Genomic DNA, 26,841 nt, shown 5'->3' with positions numbered 1-26,841 from the left:
TCTTAAGCCTTAGGAAGCTTGACCCTGCCATTACTTGAAACCTCTTTCAAAGGCTATGGATTCTTCATCCAGTCTTGGGAAGGTCCTGGGGGGATGGACAGGGTGGGTACGTGGTGGGGGGCTATGCAGCGGTTGGTTCGGATGGGCACTCCGGTGCACTTGGGTGACTGCCACATCTAGACTTGCATTGAGGGTCAGCCTGGTCCACTGGGTATAGATACCTTCCCTCAACCAGGCACTTTGAGTTTCTTGTCTCATTTAATCTTTGCTTCGCCTTACGAAGTGCCTCTTAACACGCCCCCTTTACAAATGAGGAATCTTACCAATGTCCTAAGATTTGTACCTGGGCCTGATTCCAAAACTCATGAACTTTTCAACCAGCTGCCCTACCTTTTTCATAAGTAGGTAATCTCGGGGCGCCTGGGTGGCTCAGTGGGTTAAAGCCTCTGCCTTCGAAGGTCATGATCCCAGCATCCTGGGATCGAGCCCCGCATTGGGCTCTCTGCTCCGCAGGGAGCCTGCTTCCTCCTCTCTCTCTGCCTGCCTCTCTGCCTACTCTCTCTCTCTGTCAAATAAGTAAAATCTTAAAAAAAAAAAAAAAAAGTAGGTAATCTCTCCATCCTTCCCAACTCCCAATTTCTGGATCTATGGCACATTAAATGTGTAACAATACAAAGGCAGATGGTCATGCTTCATGTCTGAGCAGTATTCTGTTAGCCTTAGGAGACACCCCAACAGGAGCTAGAATCTGGGATCCAATCAAGTCCAATGTTTATTTATTTTATTTTATTTTTTTATTTTTTATTTTTTTTAAAGATTTCTTTTATTCATTTTACAGAGATCACAAGTAGGCAGAGAGAGGTGGGGAAGCAGGCTCCCCACTGAGCAGAGAGCCTGATGCGGGGCTCGATCCTAGGACTCTGGGATCATGATCTGAGCCGAAGGCAGAGGCTTTAACCCACTGAGCCACCCAGGCACCCAAGTCCAATGTTTATTATAGTGTGCTACTATTTCAGACTCCAGAACATTATAGGTGATATTCAATATTTTTTAAATTTTAATATGCTTTAGGAAAAAAATACAACCAGCACACCGAGCCTATTATTTAAACTATTAATTAGGATGAAGCTATGTTTTAGAAAGTCATCAGAAATAGTAAGGAACTAATGGCACTGGTTCCCAGAGGTGGCCAAAGTCAAGACCACAGATGAAAAAAATGACAAACTTGTGTACTCCAATGTGTAATAATCACAGTTCCGTCCTCATCATATCCCAGCCAGGACACTGACTTTTTAGTGAGTTGAGTTAATGGTTGTAAAACGGTACCGAGTTCCCCTGCCAAAATGATCTCTTGCTGGCTTTTATCACTACCTAAAAAAGGGACGAAGGTTTCCTTTACTCTCACACATTAAACATAAAGTGAAAACATAAAATAAAGAACGTTTTCTCCACTTCATGTAGACATTTCATAGGCGATTTACTGAAAAACCACCTTTAGTGCTAGGAGAGTTTATGGGAAACCATAACCCGCCCCAAGAATAAACAGTAAATGGAATGATGATTTTCTAGGAAGCGCTGTCTCTGTCTGGGGGAGCAGCAGCAATGAGCTGAGAGAGGTTTTTGGCAGCCCCGCAGGGCCCCGGAGAATCAGGAGTGGTGATTAAGAAAGCATGCATGAGTTTATCTCCGTGGGAGTGGGGGAGTGCCTCCTGTGAAGCACGAGGGTGTCCGTCTTATCTGGGGATTTCCTTTGGCATTACAGAAAATGATGCAGAGTGCCTCCATTCCCCGGAATAAGAGGGGAGAGGCCAGCCGGGGTGGCGACTCCATGGGGTCCGGATTCTCACGCTTGGCAAACGCTCTTACTGACCTTGGCTCTGAAGCCCTGGTGGAACCCTTCATCCTCTGCCCGGCTCACTTTGCAGGGCAGCCTGAAACTGGAGGTGGAAGGCTGAGACCCCAGCCCAGGAGAAATGCACCCCTGCTTTGCACCTTCGTAAGTAAAAGCCATGGTCAAAGCACAGGGGTAGGTGGAATGTCTTTTAACAACAAGGCTGCTCTGGTGTGGAGATGTTTGTTGTAGCGTTGGCAACAGCAAAAGGTTGGAGACAACTGCATTGTTCATGAGTGGGAGACTGGTTTAGTGTATTGTGGTATGTCTGGTATGTCCTATGATGACATACAATGAAGCTCTTTTCAAAAGATGATGGCAGATCTATGTGAATGGACAGAGAAAGATGCCCGATTGTGTAAATGGAGAAGATAAACCACAGAACTATACGTAGAGCGTGATCCGATTTTCACATATTATATATAACTCTGTATGTCAGTGTGTAGAGAAAGGTCTGGGAGAAAATCTGCCTGCTGGAGAGGGTGGGGCAGGGCTATTTGATGAACTTGGGGTTGGGGGGTGAGAGATGGTTTGAGTGGCGCTGCCTCTCCTTTCAGGATCTAACCAAGATTTGACCTAATAAGACAGTACTGGCAGATAGTTAATTCCAGGGACTGGGTTTGCCTAAGACAGCCCAGTGGATAGGCTGTGGAGACAAGATTTGAACCCAGCTCCTCTACCCCCGAAGCTGATTGTTTCCAGGACCCTCTCAAGGAAACCTGAAGTTTGGGTCCTTTTCCAGGACTGACAGGAATCAGTCCTTAGATACTGCCAGTGGGGCTCTCCCATTGACTATGGAGATGGGCAGACCCACTGTGTGTGAAGAATCAGCCAGCCTGGAGCAAAACTGAAGAGGGCTAGGCCAATTCCACCCCTCCTCTCCCCACACAGGGACTGCTTCCTCTTCTTTCTTCCACAGTATTCGACATCCCCCATCCTGTTCATGAATTCCCTGGGGTCCACCTCTCTTCCCTGGGCATTTCCCTAAACTTAAGGGCTTCCCCTCCCTTTATTTGTTAGTCTTATTAAGTCATTCCTCAAAACCTTGCTCTCTGGGAGAGAAGCAGTAAACAAATTCCAGGCATCTCTGCCAGGCAACACATTTGCATGTTAACTGGGATTTTCTGGGAAAAACTCCTTACCCGGAACAAATCAGTCCATTCTTTCCACATGCCCTTTGTGAGCACCTACTCCAGGCCAGGTGCTGGGAATCAGTAGCGAGGTCTGCCTGGTGGAGGAGGCCCTGCAGGGTCAGGGTCTAGCAGAGGCAGGGCTGGTAGGGGGATTTCAGACAAGCGAGCAGTGGTGCCCAAGATGCTTTGGGAAAAATGAGCTTTGTGAATCAACAGTCAAAGTAGGCCAAGGAAGCACTATTCCAGAGTCCATAGGACAGTGTGTTCCTAGGAACAGCCAATTTAGGGAGAAAAAAGTTAGGTTCAAATCTCACTCCACCACCTACTCACTGGGTGACTTTAGGCAAATCCAGTCCGTTGAACCTGCAATTTCCTCATGAGTAAAATGGGGATTAAAAACAGTGCATAGGACCTAACCCATGGGATTCTAGTCATACTAAGCAAGATGTGTTGTAATTTGCTCCCCATATCACAGTGTCCCAGATGAATGTTGTTAAGATGTCTCCTAGCTCTTCCAGGAAGGGTAGTGTGGCTTGTGGCTACTGCCCTCCCTCCTAGGATCTGTGACCCAGGAGGCTGACAGAGTTGTCAGGTGACAACCCCCAGTGGCACGAGCAGTCAGATATTCAGACTCTGAGGCCAGGCATCCAGATCCAACTATGTGACCTCGGGCAGCTAACGTCACTTCTGAGGGCCACAGTTTTCTCATTTTAAAATGCAGACAATAATATAACTCACTCTATGGGCTTGTTGAGAGGATTAAATCCATGTAAAAGCTACACAGATGGTAAGCTCCTTGACATCCTTCTTGGTGATGATGATTTTTTGGATTTGACACAAAAAGAAAAGCAACAAAAGCAAAAGCAAACAAGTGGGACTGCATCAAACTAGAAAGCTTCTGCAGGGCGAAGGAGACACTCTGCTAAATGAAAACGCAACCTACTGAATCAGAGAAAATATTTGAAAATCAACTGTCTGATAAGGGGTTAAGACCTGAAATATATGAAAATCTCATACAACTCAATAGCAAAAAAATAAATAATCTGAGTAAAATGGCAGAGGATCTGAAAAGTCATTTTTCCAAAGAAAATATAGAGATGGCCAATAAGCCCATGGAAAGGTGTTCGCCATCCCTTATCACCAGGAAGTGCAAATCGAAACCACAATGAGCTATCACTCCACACCTGCTAGAATGGCTATTAACAAAAAGATAAGAAATTAGAAGCATTGGTGAGGATGTGGAGAGAAGGAAACCCTCTTTCACTGTTGGTGGGAACGCAAACTGGTGCAGCCAATGTGGAAAACAGCATGGACGTTCCTGTTCTATTTCTGGGTATTTATCTAAAGGAAATAAAAACACTAACTCAAAAAGATATCTGTACCCCCATGTTCACTGCAGCATTATTAATAATAGCCAAGACATGGAAATAACCTAAGTGTCCAGCGATGGATGGATAAAGAAAATGTTATAGATACATGTGTGTGTGTATGTATGTGTGTATGTGATTGTGGTTGTATGTGCGTGTATATATATGTATATATGTAACACATATATAGTGGGTGATATATATATAGGGGATGATATATTATACATATGTTTAAAGGAATATTATTGAACCATAAAAAGAAGGAAATCTTATCATGTCTGGCAACATGGATGGACCTTGAGGACATTACGGTAAGTGAATTAAGTCAGAAAGAGGAAGACAAACACCATATGATTTCACTAACCTGTGGAATCTAAAAGCAAACAAAGAACACTCCCTAAACTCAAAGCTACGGAGGAAGATTGGCGGTTGCCAATCTCTGGGAGGTGGAGGGTGGGCAAAATAGGTGAAGGTGGTCAAAAGGGACAAGCTTCTACTTAGAAAACAAATAAATCCTGGGGATAGAATACACAGTGTGGCGACGATAGTTAATAATACTGTACTGTATATTTGAAAGTTGCTAAGAGAGTAAATCTTAAAAGTTTTCATCATAAGAGAGGTGCCTGGGGTGGCTCAGTCTGTTAAGCCTCCGACTCTTGGTTTCATTCAGGTCATGATCTCAGGGTCTTGGGATGGAGCCCCTTGTTGGACTCCCTGGTGAGCGTGAGTCTGCTTCCGCTCTTTCTCTCCCTCTGCCTGTTTGTTCTCTCTCTCTCTCTCTCTCATTTAAATTCATTTTAAAAAGGTTTTCGTTCTCTCTCTCTCTCTCTCTCATATAAATTCATTTTTAAAAGGTTTTCATCATAAGAAAGACGATTTTTGTAGCTATGTGTGTTGGTGGAAGCTGACTGGATTACTGTAGTGACCATTTGACAATATATACACATATCGAATCATTATGCTGTACATCTGAAACTAATATAATGTTACATAGCAATTGTACCTCAATTATTTAAAAAAAAAAAATCTATGTAAAATCTGGTGAACCATGCCTGATTTGGGTTGATCCAGTATGAGCTATAGGCAGGGACCCCTGAAGAAGGGTCACACACTCAATGATGAATAATGCTGGATGGGCAGTGTGCTCAGCACCCTGGTTGTTCGAGAATTTTGCTTCATTTCCTAGCAGAAGCGAGCCATGTACGAGCAATGCATGACTGATAGTCTCTAGCATACTGACTCTCTGACTATAGCGTTAGTCACAGATAAAAATGTGTCAAACCCCAAGATGTGAGGCTTTACCCTTTTTTTCTGCAAAAACGAATAAGGTCTAAATTACCAAACTAATAGCAGGCTACTAAAAAGAGCAAAGCAAGGGATTTTTACAACTAGTTTTGAGGATAAATAAAAATCAATGGAAGACAACTATTATAAAAGGAGTTAAATTTAGACCTAAATGTGAGATCTGAAACCATAAAAATCCTAGAAGGGATCACAGGCAGTAACGAATTTGACATCGACCATAGCAACATTTTTCTAGATGTGTCTAAGGCAAGAGAAACAGAAGCAGAAATAAACGATTGGGACTACATCAAAATAAAAAACTTCTTCACAGCAGAGGAAACAATCAATAAAACAAAAAGACCTACTGAATGGGTGAAGATATTCACAAATGATATATCTGATAAGGCGTTAGTTTCCAAAATGTACAAAGAACTTATACAACTCAACACCCCCAAAACAAATAATCCAATTAAAAATGGGCAGGAGACATGAACAGATATTTCTCCAAAGGAAACATCCAGATGGCCAACAGACACAAGGAAAGGTACTCAGCCTCATTCATCATCAGGGAAATGCAAATCAAAAGCACAATGAGATATCACCTCACACCTGTCAGAATGGCTAAAATCAAAAATGACAAGTGTTGGTGAGGATGTGGAGGAAAAGGAACCCTTGTGCACTATTGGTGGGAATGCAAACTGGTGCAGCCACTGTGGAAAACATTAGAGTCCTCGAAAATTTAAAAGTAGTATTATCACATGATCCAGTAATTGTACTACTGGGTATTTACCAAAGAATGTGGAAACACTAATACTAAAAGGTCCATGCACCCTAGGTGTATGGCAGCATTGTTTAGGAGGAACCCAAGTGTCCGTTGGTAGATGGATGGATAAATAAGATGTCACACACACACACACACACACACACACACACACACACACACACACAGGAATACAGCTCAGTCATAAAGAAGAATGAAATCTTGGATAGATCTAGAGGGCATAATGCTAATTGAAATAAGTTAGAGAAAGAAAAATATATGCCTTCCCTCATATGTGGATTTAAGAAACAAAACAAACGAACACAGAAAAAAAAAAAAAAAGAGATAGTGACCCAGACTCTTAAACAAAGAAAACCAATCGGTGATTGCCAGAAGGAAGTGGGTGTGGGGATGGGCGAAACAGGTGAAGGAGATTAGGAGTACATTTACTATGATGAGCACTGAGTAATGTATAGAATTGCTAAACCGCTATATTGTATACCTGAAACTCACATGATATTATATGCTCATGAGACTGAAATCTTAAAAATAATTAAAAAAATAAAATCAAGCAAAATGAATTAAATTTATGAGGCTGTTGAATTCTAAGAAACTGAGTATCTTCCTGTTGGCTTGGGGGATTCCAGGAATGCCAGTGCCTTCCGGCGTCATTCAAGCAGCACTGACTTGATATTTGGTCATGCTGGTCCTGGACACAGATGAGAGACACAGGAAGGCAAGACATTGTACCATCTGTCTTCTTCCAGCTTCAGCAATGAGGTGTGCGTGAGTGCTGGTAAGTAGTACAGTAATAAAGCCCTTGGGATTTCAGAAGAAGGCTTGAATTTCAAGGTTCAGGATGAGTAAACAAGGATTCAAGGGGGGAATGAGGTCTGGGTCAGGCAGGATAATGGAGAAGGAGGATTCCTTCCAGGGAAGATCTTTGGTATCAAAAAGGAATCCATTTTAAGTCTCTTTAAATTTGGTATCAGAAGTACTAGAAAGAACAGAAAAGGAGAATTATAGGGATTAGTATGCCAGAGCAAGGGTCCCTTAGGCAGAGTAAAGCCGGAATCTATCCAATGGCACCAGCTTCCTGGCAAGTGGAGCCCTCAAGCCTTAGACAGCCCTGTCCTTCGTGAACTCAGACCGAGGAATAAAAGTTTAAATGTACCCTCTGGACCAGACCTCAGTTTATTTTCCAAAAACAATTTATCAGGTGTTCCAACCTCATAATATGTCCCACAAACTTGGGGACAGTTCAAAATATGGAATTAAACTCCTTTGTGGGTGTTTCTGTGATCAACAGGAGAGGACTATGTATATAGACTTGTGACACACCCTCGTGGGGTTTGAGCTTTGCTGCTTTTTTTTCCTAATCAGAAACTAAGTGAGGCTGTGCCTTTCTAGCCCCCCAAAGAGACATTTTTATCTAACAGTGAAATGTGGAAGCATTTACCGGTGTGGGTGCAGCTACAGTCCGGCCAGCTCCAACGCATGAAATCCCCAGGAGCTTCCGATCCAGGTCTGGCCTGAAGTTTAACCAACAGGTGACTATTCTGTCCATGTCACTGATGGGCTCAAAGGCACCAGATGGGGGAGTACTGCTTCCAGAATCCATCACTCACCATGAAGCCTGTGGGTCAAATACCAACGCCCAAAGATACGGCTGCCTGTAACGGGTGAATGTCAGCTTATTCGGAAAAAGTCTCTGCAGATGTAATTAAATTAAGGATCTTGAAATGAGTTCATCCTGGATGAGGATGGGCCCTAAATCAGGGGCGCCTGGGTGGCTCAGTAAGTTAAGTAGCTGCCTTCAGCTTAGGTCGTGATCCCAGGGTCCTGGGATAGAGTCCTGCATCGGGCTCGCTGCTCAGCCGGGAGTCTGCTTCTCCCTCTGCCTGCCTCTCCCCCTGCTTGTGCTCTCTGTCTATCTTTCTCTGACAAATAAATAAATAAAATCTTTTAAAAAATTGGAAAATATTAAAAAGAAAAAAAAGGGTGGGCCCTAAATCCAGTGACAAGTGCCTTTATGAGACAGGAGAGGGCCACGTGAAGAGGGAGGCGGAAGCTGCAGTGACATCCATGTGCCTGGAAGAGCAAGGATGATGAGGGGCCCGCGGAAGGCTGCAGGCTCTAAAGGAGTGTGCTTTCCTTTAGCCTTCATGAAGCACAGCTGGCCCATGCCTTGATTTGGGAATTCCGGCCTCCAGAGCTGACACAGGATCCATTCCTGTTGTTTTCAACCACCCAGTTCATGGGAAATTTGTTACCAGCAGCTTCGGGAAACTGACACAAATCCCTTGAGTTTTCTTCCCAAGGTATCTAACGGAAGATGTTAATTCAAAAGTTCTTTTGTTTTGAAGAAACCGCCCCCTCCATTAAAATTGGCCAGTAACTATCGTTCAGATGCGCAATCACTGGGTGAAGAGGAGGGCAAAGCAGAGAACGACTGGCACTGGAGTGCAAGCCCCGAACGGACTCCCAGGCTGTGTCCCTGGGGTAGTCAAGTCGCCTCTCAACCTCATCTCTCAACTGGAAACATCACAGAGCAAACAAGATTGGTCATGAGAATGCGCCATGTTGCATGAAGGGTTGACGGGTCCCTCTACCAGTTGTCTCACCCTCGGGGGCCCCCTTGCTGAATGTAGATCCTATGTAGAGAGAACACAGGGCACGAGCTCTGCAGTCACACTGCCCAGGCTCCACGGTGTACAGTCTTGTGACCTTGGGCGAGTTATTTCCGTGAACCTTAGCTCCTCCTCCATACAGTAAAAATAATAATAAAAATATCAAGCTACTAGCATTGATCACAGGTTGCGTGTTAGGACTGAGGAACTTAATACATGGGAAGTATTGATTGGAAGAATGCTTGGCTCGTAGTAAGATCTTAGAAAAGGTAACCTGTCCTCATCAGTACCATTATTCAGCTCTGATAAAGAGGGCTCTGAGCATGCCATGCGGTCCCAGGGCTAGGACACCACTCCTGTCACGCCCCCAGGCCTCCTGGGTCCCCTTGCTTTCCTTTTACCTCACCCACCACACCTTGCCTGTTTTGAATGCAAATATCATCCCCCTAAGGAGGTAAGAGTAAAAATCCACCACCAACAACTGGGATTTTGAGCTGGGGAGGAGGGAAGCAGGAGGCAGAGGAACCACGCGCTTCAGTACCGCTGATCTTCTGCTCAGTTCAAGAAAAACAGAGTTTTTAACTTAAAACACCCATGCATTGAATAATCTCATTTTTATAAAGCTTATGTGACTGTGCGTTTTTCTTCCTATGGTTCTCTAAGTCTATCTGCATACAGAGGTGTCTGGGATGACACTGAATGAATGTTGACAATGGTAAGTTACGATGTAATATTCCTTTGCTTTTCTGCCTTTGTACTTTTCTGTATTCCTTGAGCATGTATTAGAAAATGTATTATTTTCACAAAAACAACAAAGGTTTTTGTCATTTAAATTAAGCACGTTCCTTGTCCAACATGGGGCTCAAACTCACAGCCCCTAGATCAAGAGTTGCCTGCTGTACTCACTGAGCCAGCCAGGCGCCCTGATGACGTGATTTTTAAAAACTCATCTGTTGATACCTAGAGTAGGCAAATTCACAGAGTCATCAAGTAGACTAGGGTTTACCAGGGTTGGGAGTGGGGGTGGGGAGTGAAGAGGTATATTTAATGGGTGCAGAGTTTCTGTTTGGGGTGATGAAAAGTTCTGGAAATGGGTAGTGGTGATGGTGCAAAATATTGTGAGTGTACTGAACACCACTGGAATGTACGCTTGCAAATGGTTAAATTGGTAAATTGTGGTATATCTCGATTTTACCACAATCATAAAACAAAACAAACGAAACGAAAAAACCCCTTATCTCCTGTGTTTGCCACGCCTTGGACACTATGATGGTAAATGCCTACATTGCCACAATGGCCAAGGAGCGTGGCTAATGGGCTCACTTTTCCAGCTCCGTATTTGCATATATGATGCCTTAATGATTTAACCCCAGGAAGAGACTGACGCAGGGATATCAGGATCTTAGGCAGGGCCCAAGGAAGAAAAATTGCTAACTAATTTGAGTGGAAGAATGGGCTGGGGTTGAACAGAATCTTTCCTGTTGCCCTTGAAAGCCCAGCAGTAGGTTCGGGCTTTCTTTTCCTTTGCAAAACTGGCCAAGAAGTTCTGAACCTTGGAGCTGGCCTTGGATCCCTTTGCTCTGTATCTTCACCTTCAGCTATGTTTCCCATGTTTGGCCCAGTAATCCAATAACCAATTCCAAATTTATGTCTGTGAGCCTGGCCTGGTGCCTGTCATCTTCCAAGGAAGCACGGTCCCGTACTATGTGCTCTCTCTCTGAGGAAGACGGATCAGCAAATCATGGACTGGAGACAGGAACTCAGGCTCCACCTCTGGCTTGTCAATTCCAAGCCCCTCGAAACCTCTGTTGAACATTGCTGCCATGGCAACCGTGGGGGAAAACACCTGGCCGGGAGGGAGCCTGCCAAAGCCCACTGTAGCAACAGGAACGAAGAGGGTATTTCCGGGAGAGTCAGTGAGCAATTAGAGACGAAGGGGCCAGATCTGAGTCAGCCAGCTTGAACAGTCTGGAAGTGTTTGACCCAGAGTTTAAACCAGAGAGGCTGAAAATTATAATAATAATTTTTTTTAAAAATCAGTATAATTGCTTTGTAAGTGCTAAAGCGAAGGACCCTTTTTGAAAGTTCTTTTCTCATTCTTTATTCTGGGGCATGATGACCAATAAGAACGTTGGCCTCCATTCCTGGCCCTTCATGGGGTTTATAATTACAGCAGATCCGCAGAGAGCTCCCAAACACCCTGGCCCGGCCAGGCGGAGACCAGCTGTTTGCACACAGACCTCGAAGGGAGTGATGCCTGCAGACAGTAAAGCATGTTCTCATATTAGCGTCCCCCTCGTAAGCAGGGCTGCACCAAACTGTTAACATAAGTCACAGGAGGCAAAGTGGCTTCCCTGCGTGTGTTTCTCCTCTGCTCTCCCCTCACCTCTTTTTTTTTTTTTTTAGCATGGAGTTTTAAATTTCACGTTCTGTGATCTAACTTCCCATTTCCCACTCACAAACAAATGACATCTGGCCACTCTCAACAATAAACTTGGAAAGATGAGACATTTCCTGTTAGTTCTCTATGTAACCCCTGCTTAAACTTTCAAATTCCTGAAAGAATTGCCTGAAAAATAAATGGATCATTAAAAAAGTGGGGTGGGGGGGCGGGGAGGGGAGGGACCTGCCACAGGAGCCTTTGACAGTTAATGCTGATCAGTTTTTTACCAGCATTTTGGCATTTTTTTAAACCATGTTTTAGCACTGAAAGATTAAAATAGATTTGTTATTCGGCACAACCACCTTATGGAAATAGCAACCGAGAAAGCCTTCCACCGGGCTGTTGGCTCCAACATCGCGGCTGATCGCCCAATTCCTTTAAGTGGAGGTAGAAAATATGACTTTGAGGTACTCGGCTGGTTTTTAGCACCCCGCTTAGCCAGCCACGTGATTCCGAAGAAATTGCCTGTGCGCAGCTACCCAGCACTTGTCACTCCCTTCAGATCTACGTTGCCAAACCGGAACTTCCTTCCTCATCTTCAATGGCCAGCGGGGCATGGCTTCTTGGAGGCCCTGCCCTTACATCCTGTTCAGCCTGAGGGAGCCCGCTTACCCCTCGCCAATCTCCCCAAACCAGCTCCTTTCCCACACTTCCTCTTTCTCTCCGTGGTTCCAGCTTTCTGCAGGACTCAGTGCAAGCAGTGACATCAGGGTCGTGTAAGCCGCTCCGCCCCTAGAGACAGTGACCCCTGCTAACACACATGTGCCCCTTTGTCCCATTCCTCCAACCACTGACCTCTCTGTGCCCTAACCGCACCCCGGCGAGTCCAGTGATTTCCTACTAGGTATCCCTCCACCACTTCCTGTCCTCACCGACCTAGAAGGTACCAGCTCCTTTTTTGAAGGCGCCACCGAACTCGGGCATGTTCGTCTCAAAGCCTTGCGATGGATTCTTAATGCTCACACAGGGCAGCGTGGGCGTCATGGGGGTACCAGTCGGCGGTCGCTCTGGGTCCTGCGCCCCAGGGCCCTGCGTGGGGTTGAATGCTCTGCGGTCCTGTGTTGAGACTCTGAATGTTGGAGCAAGGAACCCCAATTTCCATTTTGCCTTGAGCCCTGCAAAATAGGTCATGGGTCCGGCTTCCATTGCCAAGTCCAGACTCTTTAGCTTGGCACTGAGAACTGTCACAGTTGGCTGGCCCCTCTCTCTAGTCACACAAGTAGGTCATCAACTCTCTGCTCCAGCCTTTCTGATTGCGGGTCTGTTGAGATGGAACGCACCGTGCCCATTCCCTCTTCACCTTCTTTGCTCATTCAGTTCCTGTCTCCAACCATACCTTCCCTACATCCCTGCCCCTCTCATGTCAACCCTACTCCTATGTCAATATCTTCCTCCTGCCTAATCTCTCCCTTCACTCCATTCTCCTAGCTATGATGGTCAGCCTCGTCTGACTCTTGGATACTTCTTTTTTGTACTTAATTTTCTCCTTTTACTCCCTGAGCCTTGTTCTCCCGACTGGTATGTATTTGGGTTCGGGGAGCATGTCTTTTGTGTCAGTGCCCTCCTTACAATGTCTCGCAGGGTACACGGGTGCTATTTTTCCCTGTTTCTAGTGAGGTGTGAGAATGTCTCTGCTTTAGGGCGCCTGGGTGGCTCAGTCAGTTGAGTGTCTGTCTTCGGCTCCAGCCATAGTTCCAGGGCCCTGGAATCAAACCCTGCACATCCACATCCAGCCTCCTGCTCAGCGGGGAATCTGCTTCTCCCTCTCTCTCGGCCCCTTCCCCCAACTCTTACACACTCTCTTGCACGCTCTCTCTCTCTCTCTCTCTCTCTCTCGAGCTCTCAAATAAATAAAATTGGGGGAAAAAAAGATTGTCTCTGCTTTATAAATGAGTAACAGACACAAAATGGGTTACAACTTAGCCAAGGGAAGAGTGGAAAACTAGACTATTCCCTGAGTACCTCCATCCATTAATACAATGGTTGTGGAGTGGAGTGCTTGCTTTGGGCCCGGCTGTGTTCTGCTCTGAGCAGTAGAGAGACAGCTGGAGGAGTGGTTGCTAGCTCTCTGGGGCTCCACCATAGTCCGAGGGATGTTCTGCTGCTGTGCCCACAGAGGCAGGCTGTCCCCCTTTCCATTCCACCCTTAGGCTCATGGGGAACATTCTTTGACTCCCAGGTGAGGTCATCCCAGCCATGTCCTCTGGGGTCTTGGTACCCACTTCCCGGTCTCATCTCTCAGATTCCTCAAACACTCTTACAGGATGGGCTGCCAGCTCTCCGCCTGGGACACGGCTTCTAGGAACAATGGCAGAGTGCTTTCCCCACTCAGGCTCCACTAACTCAGGAAATCTAATTCATAAGGAATTTGCCCAAATCAGTGGTTTCTGCTCCGAGTTCCCTCAAAAGCCCTGTCTTTCCGATCATTCACTCCCTGGGGCAGTGAAGGCCTCCCAGTGGCTGCTTCCTTGGGGTACAGCGAGGTAAGGGGTAGAGGAAATATTGGGAAGTACATTGGTTAGTCCTGTAAATCATGTAACACCTCACGCTCCTCTCTTTAACAAATACTCACAGCACTCCTTCCACGGGACAAGCCTTGTGCTCACCACTGGACCGACCCCATTTGCTCCAGCCAACGCCGGCCCCCGCCCCGTGGGCTGCACAGCACATTCAGACCTTCAGTCTAGAGGGAAGGGATTCGAAGTCTCTCCTTTGCTCTAAGGAAACGTCTCGTCAACGCGTCTGAAAACTGCTGTCCCAAGGGAAATGACTTCTTAGACACAGAGCAAGAGGAACTAATAGGCATTTTCTTGCAAATACAGATAAAAAGGACAGCTCCTGGTGGGAACAAAAGCCCCAGGGACCACACACTTGCAAACACACACACACATACACACACACATATGTGTGTGCTAGGATACTATAATTTCTTTGAGCTGTGATATTCTTCTTCCTTAAACTCCCCTCCTTTAATACATTATATGTTTATAAAAAATAAAATTAAAAAAAAAAATCCCCTCCTTTAGTTTGTCAGGCTTCAAGCTTTGGAAAACAAGGTGGGCGCCTTTCCTTTCCTCATGCCCCTTTTTGAAAGTGAAGGGGTGGGGAAGGGCAGTTCCTGGTGGCAGGTGTGTTTCGCCTCCCTAAGTTTTCAGTCCTGGGGGCAGGACTGGTTGTCCACTCCAGGGGAAGAAAGGGGAAGAAAATACTGGGCCAGAATGAAGAGTGGGAGCCACACGGCCCAGCCCCCGTGGTCCAGCCGTGGGGTCTCGGGCCGGGGATCACTGGTGTGGTCAGTGCCAACTGCCTAACTCTTCCTTAGATGGTGCTGAGGAAGGCGCTGCCCAGAAAGATCCTCACAGGGAGGTGGAGGGACGCGACAACACAGGAGGCCAGCCACATTCTGAGAAGAGCGGAAAAGAGAATTGTGAAACTCCCTAATGGCCCACTACAGAAAAGAGGGATTTGCTTTTCTAATGCCACAGAATCGCATCCGGAAAACACTAATTTTTTAATTCAGATTTATTTATGATCACAAAGGAAAGGCATGTTGATTTCTCATTCTCTGGTGAAGTGTTTTTGATGGTGGGATTTTTTTAAAAAAAGATAATATGTCATTTATTAAGCTTCACATAGAAAAATGACTATTTTTTTAATGTTTGTTTGGAAAAGGCTGTTTTTTTTCTCAAGAGGTTCTTACCAAACTAAAATCAGAATCCAGCCATGGAGGAAAACAAAGGCATTTGACATTCATCACTACTTGCTGAGTACCCACAGGACCCAGGGCATGGCCGGTACTGCGGCAGGTAAGACAGAGAGCCTGGATCCTCAAGGGACTTGCAGCCCACAGAGGGAGAGAGATAAATGCTCAGACTGAGTGTGAGGAAGGAGGAAGAGATGGCTAGAATTCCTGGAATAGCTTGCATAATTTGACCTGAAACTCTCCAACAGCTCCCATTTTGTTCTGAGCAGAAAGCCAAGTCTCTCAATGGCCTCCAAGGCCCGACTCCATCTGTCTGGCCCCTTTCCTCTGCGGCCCTGTCTCCTCCTCTCTCTCTGCTCCCTCTTCCTTCCCCCCCCCAACACACACACCAACCACACTGGCCTCCTCACCATTCATGCCAGCCTGAGGGCTTTCTCTCTGCCTGGAATATTCCTTGCAGAGATACACTTCCTCCTTCAGGCCTTTATTCAGCTATCACCTTCTTCATAAGGCTTTCCTCCCACCCTCATCACACTTCACGATTCTTCCCTGCATCACAGACCTCCCAAAAGCACACCAGGTACCCTCAGGGGTCCATGGGCTCACTTTGAGAACTCCTGCATTGGAATTCCAAGGGATACTCATTAACATCCAGCTCTGTTTTAGTGGCTCTGGAAAAGAGCCTAGATTGCTGCGTTCAGAAAAGCAGCTCAAGTGATTTTATTGATGCAAAAAAAAAAAAAAAAAAAAAAAAAGATGGAAGGTGGGAGGGGAGGAAGGAAGGAAAGAAGGAAACCCCTGAAAGATTTTAAATTGAAGGTGACAGGATTAGATCAGACCTGCAGTGAAGCCTGGGGACCGTACTTCTAACCTCCAAGAGATCATGGTGGTCTAAATCAGGTGCCAGCTAACTACCTCCTCTGAGTGAAATCTGGCCCTCCACCTGTTTTTGTAAATAAAGTTTTATTAGAACACAGTCACACCTATTCTTTTACATAACTATGGCTGCTTTTGTGCTAGGATCACGGGGTTGAGTAGTTGTAATAGAGACTGTGTGGTTGGTACAGCAAAAAATATTTACTATCTCACACTTTTCAGAAAAAGTGTGCCAACCCCTGGTCTAAACCAAGGGCTGGAAAGCAGAGAGAGAAAGCGATCAATATTCAGAGACAAGATCAGATGAGTGGATGGGGTGAGGTGAGAGTGGGGAGAAGGACCTGAGCCAGTGAGGGTGAGCCCTGGTCTCAATTTCAGACCACTGAGTGCAGGCCAGACCAGCGATTGTGATACATGTTGCTAGAACATGTATGAGGACAGTCACTATGTTTTGGAACATGCGTTCCATATATTCTCCAGGCCTAACACATAGTTTCTTTCTTCTTCTTCTTCTTTTTTTTAATATTTTATTTATTTATTAGAGAAAGAGAGAGAATGAGCAATGGGGAGTGGCAGAGGGAGAGGGAGAAGCAGACTCCCAGCTAAGCAGGGATCGCAATGCGGGGCTCCGTTCCAGAACCCCGGGATCATGACCTGAGCTGAAGGCAGACGCTTAACCAACTAAGCCACCCAGGTGCCCCTTAACACACAGTTTCATTGAGATTTCTTGTAGTTTGTAGTTTTTCACTGAGATTTCCTGTAGAAAAGGCTGGCCTTTTCCTCTCAGAAATAAGAATAACAACGTTATCAGAGGAACCCTAGGCACAAGTCTAAAATGCATTATATATATACACACATATATATAGTGTATTACCTCATTTATTCCCATCACCCAGTGAAAAGGTACAATTATTTTCACTTTACAGATCGGAAAAATGAGGCTTCCAGGCTAAATAAGGTGCCCAGAACCAGTATGAGTCCAGAGTTCTTAATATTGCCCTTTGCAAACATGAAGATTTACTGGGTATTTTTATGGTTTGCAAAAGTGGTTTTTAAAAGACCACTCCCGGTGACAGGTAATGGAGGATTCCATTGTTAATGCGTTTCCCTCCAGAGCTGGTCTTACCCTTTGCTTCCTGTTTCAAAATCAGTTTCTGATGCATAACAAAACATGACACTTAATCCCATCTACAGTAACTGAGTATTTTTATTACCAGTTGCTGTGGAGCCTGGCCAAAGCTTATGATAAGCTAAAGAAAATAAGTCCCAGCCATTGGTGATTGGATCCCACTGACTGACAGTCTCAGTACCAAAGCAGGAAGATCCAAAGTGGAAAACCACGATGCTTGCCTGTCCATAGCCTGAGACAGAGCCGGCCACCCCCAAGCTGATGCCGGTCCCACTGACTTTCAGCGCAGACTCCACCTTTGTCATATGAAAGCCCGAGGGCATCTCCAGGCTGGGAGGAAGGAAAACGAAATCTTCATTCGCTCATTCCCTCTATTTCTTTCCCCATTCAGCTAAAGAGCACGGAAAAGCTGCTACCCGGCCATCAAAATGAAGAGAACGGGGTTTATTCATCAGCTGACTTCAAGAAAAACAGTACAGTGATGTCCTGTTCAACTGGAATTACTGTCCTACAGAAGACTGAGACTGAAACCAAAGGAGAGGGTAGCAACAGGAAAAACAGTAAAATGATGATTACCATCTTTTTAAAAACCCACAGGAGATGACGGTTCTAGATGATACCCACTTCCAGATTTGTTGCTGTGAAGAACCTGTTCCAATAAGCCCATAGTTCTTCCCTTCCCTCGCCTCCCCCCGCTTCTCATTGCCAAGTGCAGTATAACCCAGCCTCCGTACTGTGGCCTGTAGTCCCCTGATGGTCTGGCTCTCGTGTCCATGCTGGCTTCTGTGGGATCCTCAAGACCATGACCCCTGCCCCCTCAAGGCCTTTGACCTGGGGCTTCTCCCAGGTCATGCTCCTGCTCTTGGCTCCAGATTGGCTCAAAAGGGTGCCGCCGGGGCCATGCAGTCACCTCTCAGCATCCTTGGCCCTCCTCCCGGGGTTCATTAAGATGCTCGGTTGCGTTTTGCGTTATGTACCGGGGACCCTTGAACAGCACAGGTTTGAACTACGTGGGTCCACTGATAGGCGGATTTTTTTTTTAATAGATACAGTACTGTACTGTCCATGTACTTTCTCTTTCTTATGGTTTTCTTGATAACATTTTCTTAGTTGACCTTATTGTCAGAATACAGTATATGATGCATGTAACATACAAGATACATGTCAGCAGACTGTTTCTGTTATTGGTCAGCCTTCTGGTCGACAGCAGGCCACTAGGAGTTCTTAAGCCTTGCCACCATTAGTAGTTCTTAAATTCTTTTGGCTCTCCCCCAAATTTGTCTCTCATTTTTCCATAAGCTCTTCTTCTTCTTCTTTTTTTTTTTAAGATTTATTTATTTATTTGACAGAGAGAGAGAGATCACAAGTAGGCAGAGAGGCAGGCAGAAAGAGAGAAGGAAGCAGTCCCCACTGAGCAGAGAGCCCGATGCAGGGCTTGATCCCAGGACCCTGGGATCATGACCTGAGCCGAAGACAGAGACTTAACCCACTGAGCCACCCAGGCGCCCCTCCATAAGCTCTTCTTTCAAGTTCTTCTTTGCCTGAGTCAAGTTCATATCGGACTCAAGCTAAAGAGCCAATGGGCATAGCATCCCCTGATGGAAACCAGAACTGCCCCTCATGCAGTAACACCAGCCCAGGTGAAGAGCCCCAGTGGCCCGGGCCCTTCCCACCAGTTCAAGCCCCACCCAACTCATGCCTGCTCACATGGCTGTGGAGGAGCCTGTGGAAGGATCGACAGTTACCCCCTCATTATAATACTGAACTCTCCACCCAAGGAGGAGCACAAGCCTCATTTACATAACACACAGTGTGTGAATAGGCATGCTTCCTTAAGGCACACGTGCGACCTTAAGCCCACCTGCATGTATGATGATACGCTCCCCTTCCTAAATATTCATCCTAGTCCTAAATACAAGGAACCCATTCACCCTTGCTTGAGGAGTCATGGTTTTGGAACTTACTGCCTGTCATCTCCTTACTTGCAGCAAATGAAGTTCCCTTTGTGCAACGACTACTTGGTGTGGTTTCTGTGACTCATCAAGGAGCGAACTCACGTGACTTAGGTTACAGTAGGTTATATGGTATATGGTGTATGGAAGAAGGTAGGGGCAGCGTTTCAAATCGGTAGGGAGAAGACAGATTATTCAATAAATGGACATATGAAAGAGACTAAAATCACCATCTCCCATCATATACACCCACTTAAGCCCTCCAACCTTCCCAAAATTTGAGATGGATTTAAGACCTAAATGTAAAATTATGAGAAGAAAATGTAGAAATTATCATTACGACCCTACGTGAAGGATAAGTTACTTAGTGCTAAAAGCAATTTTCAGACCCCAAAAATTAAAAGTATGGAGTAAAAAAAAGAGATATATTTCTCTACCTCAAAATAAAAAACTCTACAACAAAAAACACCGTAAACAATGTTAAAATATTAGCAACTCAGGGGGAAAATACTTTGCAACATATGTAGCAAACAAAGGATTAGTAAAAAGAGTATGAAGAATGCTTGTAAATCATTAAGAGACAAATAATCCAATTTTAAAATGGTTAAAGAATATGAGCAGTAGTTTTTATTTTTTTAAGATTTTATTTATTTATTTGACAGACAGAGATCACAGGTAGGCAGAGAGGCAGGCGGAGAGGCAGGCAGAGAGAGAGAGAGGGGGAAGCAGGCTGCCCGCCAAGCAGAGAGCCCGACGCGGGGCTCAATCCCAGGACCCTGGGACCATGACCCGAGCCGAAGGCAGAGGCCTCAACCCACTAAGCCACCCAGGCGCCCCGAGCAGTAGTTTTTTAAAAGAGGATCCGTAAATGGCCAGTAAACATATAAGAAGTTACTCAGTCTGATTAGTACACAGGGAAATGTAAATCAAAACAAGGAGGACCTATGTTGTAATTGTGTGGTGACAGATAGAACCCACACTCGTGGTGAGCAGAGCATAACATTAGACTTGTGGAATCACTATGTTATAGACGTGAAACTAACGTAACATTGTGTCACCTATACTTCAATAAAAAACAAACACACAAACAAAAACCAGAAGGACTGAGGTTATCCCTATGGGATTGGCAATATTTAAGTGGAATGGGATCCAGTGTGGTGAAGATGTGGGGTAAGAGAGATCTCAGAGTGCTGTGATTGTAGATTAGATTAGTCTCACCTGGTCCTCAGGGGCAGCAACTTAATTGTATCTCTTTTAACTCAGAGTTCCTACCCCAGGAACAGCCATTACACTTGTAGTTATCTTCTCTAGAGAAACACTTGTGCCTCCACACAGGGAGGCATACGCAAGAGAGCCAGTGCAGCATGGCTTGCAAATGCGAGAACTATAAAAGTATATAGCAAAAGGGGGAATGCCTAAATAAAACAACACACAGGACATTCAGAGAAATGAATCACATCCATATGGATGAACCACCAGAGATAACCCCCCAAACATACTGCTTGGCAATAAAAGCAACTTTCAGATTAGATGTAGAGGGTGGTAATCATTTATATAAAAACACCTACATGAAACAAGACTGTGCCTTTCCCAGGGGTGCAGATAAATGTATGTAAAGTGTTAAAGGTTGTCTGGAGGTATGCCGCCCGGCTCATACCTGGGGTTTCTTCTAGAGAGAGAAGGTAGTGAGACTGTGGAAAGGTGGCTGAGGAGGGTATGAGCTATCCAGTTCTGATTCTGCACCCAGTTCTAATCAGTGGGGTTTTCCCCACTGTCAGGCAATTAACTCAATTCAGTTCTGACACTGTGTACATAGGGTCAGACCCCACAGGTCAAGGGTTCAGTCCTACAAGACTGCCCCCCTGCAACTTCAGATGGCAGTAGCAAGTGCACATTGTCCTCTGTGCTTCTGATCGTCAGGCTATAGAATCTCCGATCTCAGTTCTCTGAACGCTATCCCTTTGGGTTTTTATGGAGGCTTCACTACAGAGGCACGATTGACTAAATCATTGGCCATTGGTGATTGGATTCAATCTCCAGCCCCTTCACTTCTGCCCAGAAGTCAGGAGGTGGGGCTGAATGTTCCAACCCTCTAATCACATGCTTAATTCCCCGGGGAACTAGCCCCCATCCTTAGGTTACCTAGTGGCTTTCCAAAAGTCACCTTATTAGCATGCTAGACACCTTTATCCCTATCGTCACTTAGGAAATTCCAAGGGTTTTAGCAGCTCTGCACCAGAACTAAAGACAAGGACAAATCACAGTATCACAGCAGTTCTCTGAGTTTTTGGTATCTATCATCTGTCTTCTGTGTAATTGACACAATTAAAAAAAATAATTTTCATTTAAGAAAATAAACTGCTCCTCAGTGAGTAAGGTACCGACATGGAGAGTAAGCCATTAGACAATTTTATAACAATTTAACAATGTCCCAACATCCAAGCTCATGATCAGTGGGTTCATCTCAATAAAGAGGGCATAGGCCAGTTGTTGAGCTCAGTGAGCGCTTCCTCCAGTTGGTGGCAGAAGAGGAAGGCAGAGGGATTCCAGATGAGGGAATGATTCAAGATGTCGCTGGTTAGAAGAGAGGGTCACCTGAGAAGGAATGTGAACGGCCTCTAGAAGCTGGTCCTGGCTGACCTTCAGCAAGAAATGGGACATTCAGTCCTACGACCACAAGGAGCTAAATTCTGTGAACAACCTGAATGAGCCTGGAAGCCATTCTTTTCCGGAGCTTTGAGATTAGTCCAGCTGACAGCTGGGTTTCAGCCCAGAGATACCCTGGGGCCCACCTGGCCTTCTGACCTACAGAAGCATAGGCTAACACGTGGGTATTCTTGAACAGTAACAACAACAACAACAAAGCCAGGGTCAAGAATAGGTTTTCTTGGGATGGGCCTTCTGCCTGTAAATTGGAAAGGTAGTACTTAAGGTCTCCTCCTTCTGCTATTTTTCTTTTAAGGCTGTGGTTAGCTGACTTGGAGAGGGGAGGGTGTTATCTTTCCAGGAGACAGTTGAAACAGTTTTCAGGGGGGAAAAAAAAATGTCTATGGGTATTTGAGATTGTCACAAAGACTAGGAATCTCTCTGGCCGTTTGCTGTAAGTACTGAAGAAGCCAAACACTAAACCGCAGGCACAGACCGCCCCATGAACCATCCTGCCAGCTGAGAAACATTGTCTTTGTATGGGTCAGACTGAACCTCACATGTGTAAAAAGGTCTAAGGTTTACTATTTTGTTTTGTTTTGTTTTTAATTTACAAATTTAACATTTGTTGTTGAGGGATTGTTCCACATTTCCATGTGGGCTGCTCTTCTGTACGGATAGGACATCAACATTATCTAAGACTCACTAATGGGTGAGCCAAGCTTGCACTTTGCTCAAAATCAATGGGTAGGAGAAAGGGTTAGTGCCATTGGTGGCCAGTATCACACTGAGATTACAGTCTTGTTGACTTGTGGGTTGCTGCAAATTTATGAGGAAAGCCACAGTCAGGGCATCAAACAATGAGCTGCTGCTTCTGGTGTAATAGATTTGTTACTGAGTACATGTTACTGGGAATGGAAACTGGAGTCTGGAGAAGTCACCATGATACCCTGGGGTGCAGGGCAGTGTGTTGGCAGCCTAAACTTAGCCCCACAATAACTCAGTCCTCACAGACAGTCGGGCCAGAGAGATTTATGGACCCCAAGGAACGCGTGCGACCAAGGCTGCTCAAAGGAGGCAATACATTGTGAGATTCTGACTGTCAAATAACATGTTGGGGTTTCTTCAGTGGTCCCAAGACTTAGAGATTACCTCTTTAACACATCAATAACTTAGCCTCTGGTTAGCAAGGTTCACTGGGGCATGACTAATCAGAGGATGAAAGTGTCTTTGTGGGGATTAACTTTAATGAAAAGAAAAGGGATAGTTATTTGGGGAGTTTGAAATCTTCCATAAATCAAAGCGAACACTGACAAAGCAGGTTCATAAGGTAAGAATGAAGCCATTGTGGGGAAAATTAAGGACCAGCTACTTTTTATATAAATCACAGGTCAGGTCTACATTGGTTGAGGATTCCATGGGAACAAGACCATTTAAAACTTCTTCAGGTGTAAAGGAATGATATTTGGGGGAAGCTTAGCCCTCCTTAAGGAAAACCAGATGGCCCTTGTCCTTGTTAACCCTTTCCACTGACTTAGGATTATCTGGCAATGGGCTCCTTGAATATTTGAGGGCACAATCTCCATTTATTCCAAATTCAGCTCTCAAAGTACATCTTGAACCCATTCCTTACCAAAGGGCCTTATAATTTAAAGCCTATCCAGGAAACCATGGAAATGACTCCATGTAGTCCACCAATCACCTAAGAAGGATGATTCTCTGTCCCACTGAGAGTTTAGGCATTAAAGTCATAAGAATGAGCCAGAGGTGGACTCTGCTGTAAGCAAGTAACTAAATTTTACTCCACGAGTAACAGGGAAAATTGACTTTATATCTCTCCTGATGCGATGCATTGCAAAGGACTTAACATCACCAATGTTGTGTTGTAGCCAAAACTGTATAACCTGAGTCTGATCATGGGGAAACTACCAGATAAACCCAAGTTGAGTGAAATTCTACTGAACTGATGTGTTCTCTTAAACTTTTTTTTTTTTTTTCATAGAAGACAAAGAAATTCTGAATGGCCATTCCAGATTAAAGAGCTATGACAACAAAATGTAATGTATCATCCTGGACTGGATTCTTGTCAAGACAGAAGTACTGCTAGAAACAATATTGGGACGATTAGTGAAATGTGTAGATGACCCATCTTTTAGTAACAGTACTGTATCAGTGTTAAATTTTCTGAATTTCATAGTTACATATAGTTATGTAAAAGATTTCCCTAGTTTCTAAGAAAGAGAAACATTTTATGGTTAAAGTTTGTGATATTTGCAACTTATTCTCAAAAGGTTGAGAAAAAATTATATATGAAATACTTGTGTGTTTGTATGTATCAATTCACGGAATTTGATTTAACTACCTAATGGCATCACCATCAACATCTCAGGCTCCTTCCATTTCTTTGCATTGCCCCTGCTGGACTGGTTTCACCTTCGTGCTTTTTTTTTCTTTTTTTAAGATTTTATTTATTTATTTGGCTGACAGATCACAAGTAGGCAGAGAGGCAGGCAGAGAGAGAGAGAGAGGAGGAAACAGACACCCCGCTGAGCAGAGTGCCTGATGCGGGGCTTGATCCCAGGGCACTGGGATCATGACCTGAGCCAAAGGCAGAGACTTTAACCCACTGAGCCACCCAGGTGCCCCCCCTTCGTGCTTTTATTGCAACTATTCCAGGTGGTGTATCCAGATAAGACAATGTGCCTAAAAGGAAGAAATAGCATCTAGTCCCATAGTGAGTCTCCTTTCTCACGGGAGAGATGTAACTTTCTAGCAGTTGCCTACAAATGTCCTCCCATATTTCACTAGACAGAATTGGCTTGTGTATGGGTCTTGGACCATCATCGAAAGGCAGACGGAATTAACTAGTTGGTTAGACTAACTGGCTTAATCTACTTATCTGCGGTCAAACAGATTTCAGGAAGTTGACCATAATATATTTGTAGTCAGGGTTCTCTAGAGAAACAGAAAAATGTATATAGAGAGATATGTAAGAGGAGATGTATTATAGGAATTGGCTCATATAGTGATGGAGGTCAAAAAGTCTCAGTCAGCCATCTCCAGGCTGGAGACCCAGTAAAGCCAATGGTATAATTCAGTCTAAGTCCAAAGGCCTGAGAACCAGGAGCTCCCCTGCCCAAGAGCAGGGAATTTGCCCTTCCTCAGCCTTTTTGTGGATTGGATGCTTGTACATATGCGTGAAGGCAATCTTTTTACTCAGCCTACTGTGGAATCTCTTCTAGAAAAAACCTCACAGGCACAACCAGGAATGGTACCAGCTACCTGGGTATCCCCTGGCCCAGTCAAGCTGACACATAATACTAACCATCACAGTATTCTTTACCTATAAGGGGAATCTACTTTGGAAAGTAATTTTTTTTCAGATACCACAGGAGGGTTCATAAATATTAAAGCGTCACATACATTTCCCCTCCTTCTAAATCAACATTGGTTACTTCTACTTTCACCAATGAAATAGCTCCTTTATTGACTGCTCTAAGAATTGTCTGAAAGGAAATACCACACAGCCCTAAAAGGGGGAGTGGATGTCTCTAGAGTTTGTTTACTTTAAGTATATGTTCATTCATTCATTCATTCACATATACATACGTGTGTGTGTGTGTGTGTGTGTGTGTGTGTATAAATTCAACAAATATTTATTGAGCACCTACTATATTCCAGGCACAGGAATAATAATGAAAAGCTGTAGTCTCTGCTTTTAAAGAATGTACACTGTGGTGATAAAACAGACATCCTAACGAGTATAATAAATGTCACTAATGGTAAGAATCAGAAGGAAAGACTATTAAAGATGGGTGACATCATAAAGGAAAATTGCAACTATCTCAGATACTTGGGATTCTCATGACATTAATCATGCCATAAAATATAGGCAAGATGGTTGCATGTGTTGCAAGTGTCATCCTTTTGTTTCTTTTATGGGATTAAAATAAAATTCCTATATGTATTCATATTTCACAACAGATTATTCCTTTCAAATAAAAAGCTAAATGTTGGTTTTCAACCCTGACACTCTATTCCCTAAGAAGTCTTACAACACAGAAATTCATTTTAAACTATGCTTGTGGATTTTCTCCATCCAATTCCACTGGCTACTGTTAATAGTTAAAGGGGAGAGACTCTTTAGGCTTGGTTATTGATGAGCAAACATATAAGACTTACTATTTGCCAGACACTAAGTGCTTTACATATATCACTCATTTATTCCTTGCAGCAACGTTATGATATAGAGTAAGGAAACTGGGCTAGGAAGGATTAAATAACTTTCTCAAGGTCACAGGGCAATAAGTGATAAAGATGGGATTCAAAAAAAGTTGGCCTGGCTTCAGAGTGCATACTTAGTTCTGCTAGGCAGTAGAGGTATGTGACCATGGGAGCTGATCTCAAGACATATTTCAGTACCATATTCTTTTGCTCACCTAATTCATTTCTATATATGTGTCAAGTACGTATGAAGGCAAAATCCAGGTTATTCACAGAATACTATGAGTCAAAAAAAGAGATCACAGGGAAATATAAATTAGAAAATATCTTGAACTGAGCCAACCTGGAAAAATATGCCATATCAGAATTTTAGTCACAACCAAAGTATGCTGGAAGAGTAATTTATGGATTTTAACACTTACATTGAAAAGGAAGAAAACTGGGTGCCTAGGTGTCTCAGTTGTCAAGCATCTGCCTTCGGCTCAGGTCATGATCCCAGGGCCCTGGGGTGGAGACCTACATCCCTCTCCCTGCTCAGCAAGAGGCCTGCTTCTTCCTCTCTCACTCCCCCTGCTTGTGTTCCCTCTCTCACTGTGTGTTTCTCCGTCAAATAAATAAATAAAATCTTTAAAAAAAAAAAAAAAAAGGAAAGGAAAGGAAAAAAAAACTAAGAAATGGTGAACTTAATTTTGTATCTTAAAAAGCTAGGAAAAAAAAAAAAAAGCTAAGAAAAAGACAAGGACCAATTCAAGCCAAAAGTAAGTCCAGGGTAAAAAAGAAATGAAGCTCAGAGTGGAAGTTAA

The 26,841-nt window shown here is 44.4% G+C and overlaps 1 long non-coding RNA gene across 3 annotated transcripts; it reads left to right on the top strand.

Annotated features, from left to right (window-relative positions):
* The first annotated feature begins 1,871 nt into the window (after positions 1 to 1,871).
* Positions 1,872 to 24,190, top strand: LOC125098372 (uncharacterized). Of its 3 annotated transcripts, XR_007126807.1 has the most exons (4): positions 1,872 to 1,996; positions 7,083 to 7,231; positions 17,608 to 17,776; positions 23,817 to 24,190. It is a non-coding gene; the product is annotated as an uncharacterized LOC125098372 (long non-coding RNA). The 3 variants fall into 3 exon arrangements; XR_007126809.1 differs by lacking the exon at positions 17,608 to 17,776; XR_007126808.1 differs by lacking the exons at positions 17,608 to 17,776; positions 23,817 to 24,190 and adding an exon at positions 15,181 to 15,357.
* Positions 24,191 to 26,841: the final 2,651 nt, after the last annotated feature.

This window comes from Lutra lutra, chromosome 4, assembly GCF_902655055.1.
Source record: "Lutra lutra chromosome 4, mLutLut1.2, whole genome shotgun sequence".
Taxonomy (NCBI): domain Eukaryota; kingdom Metazoa; phylum Chordata; class Mammalia; order Carnivora; family Mustelidae; genus Lutra; species Lutra lutra.
The sequence above is the reverse complement of the archived record's forward strand: the minus strand, read 5'-3'. Positions and strand labels throughout refer to the sequence as shown.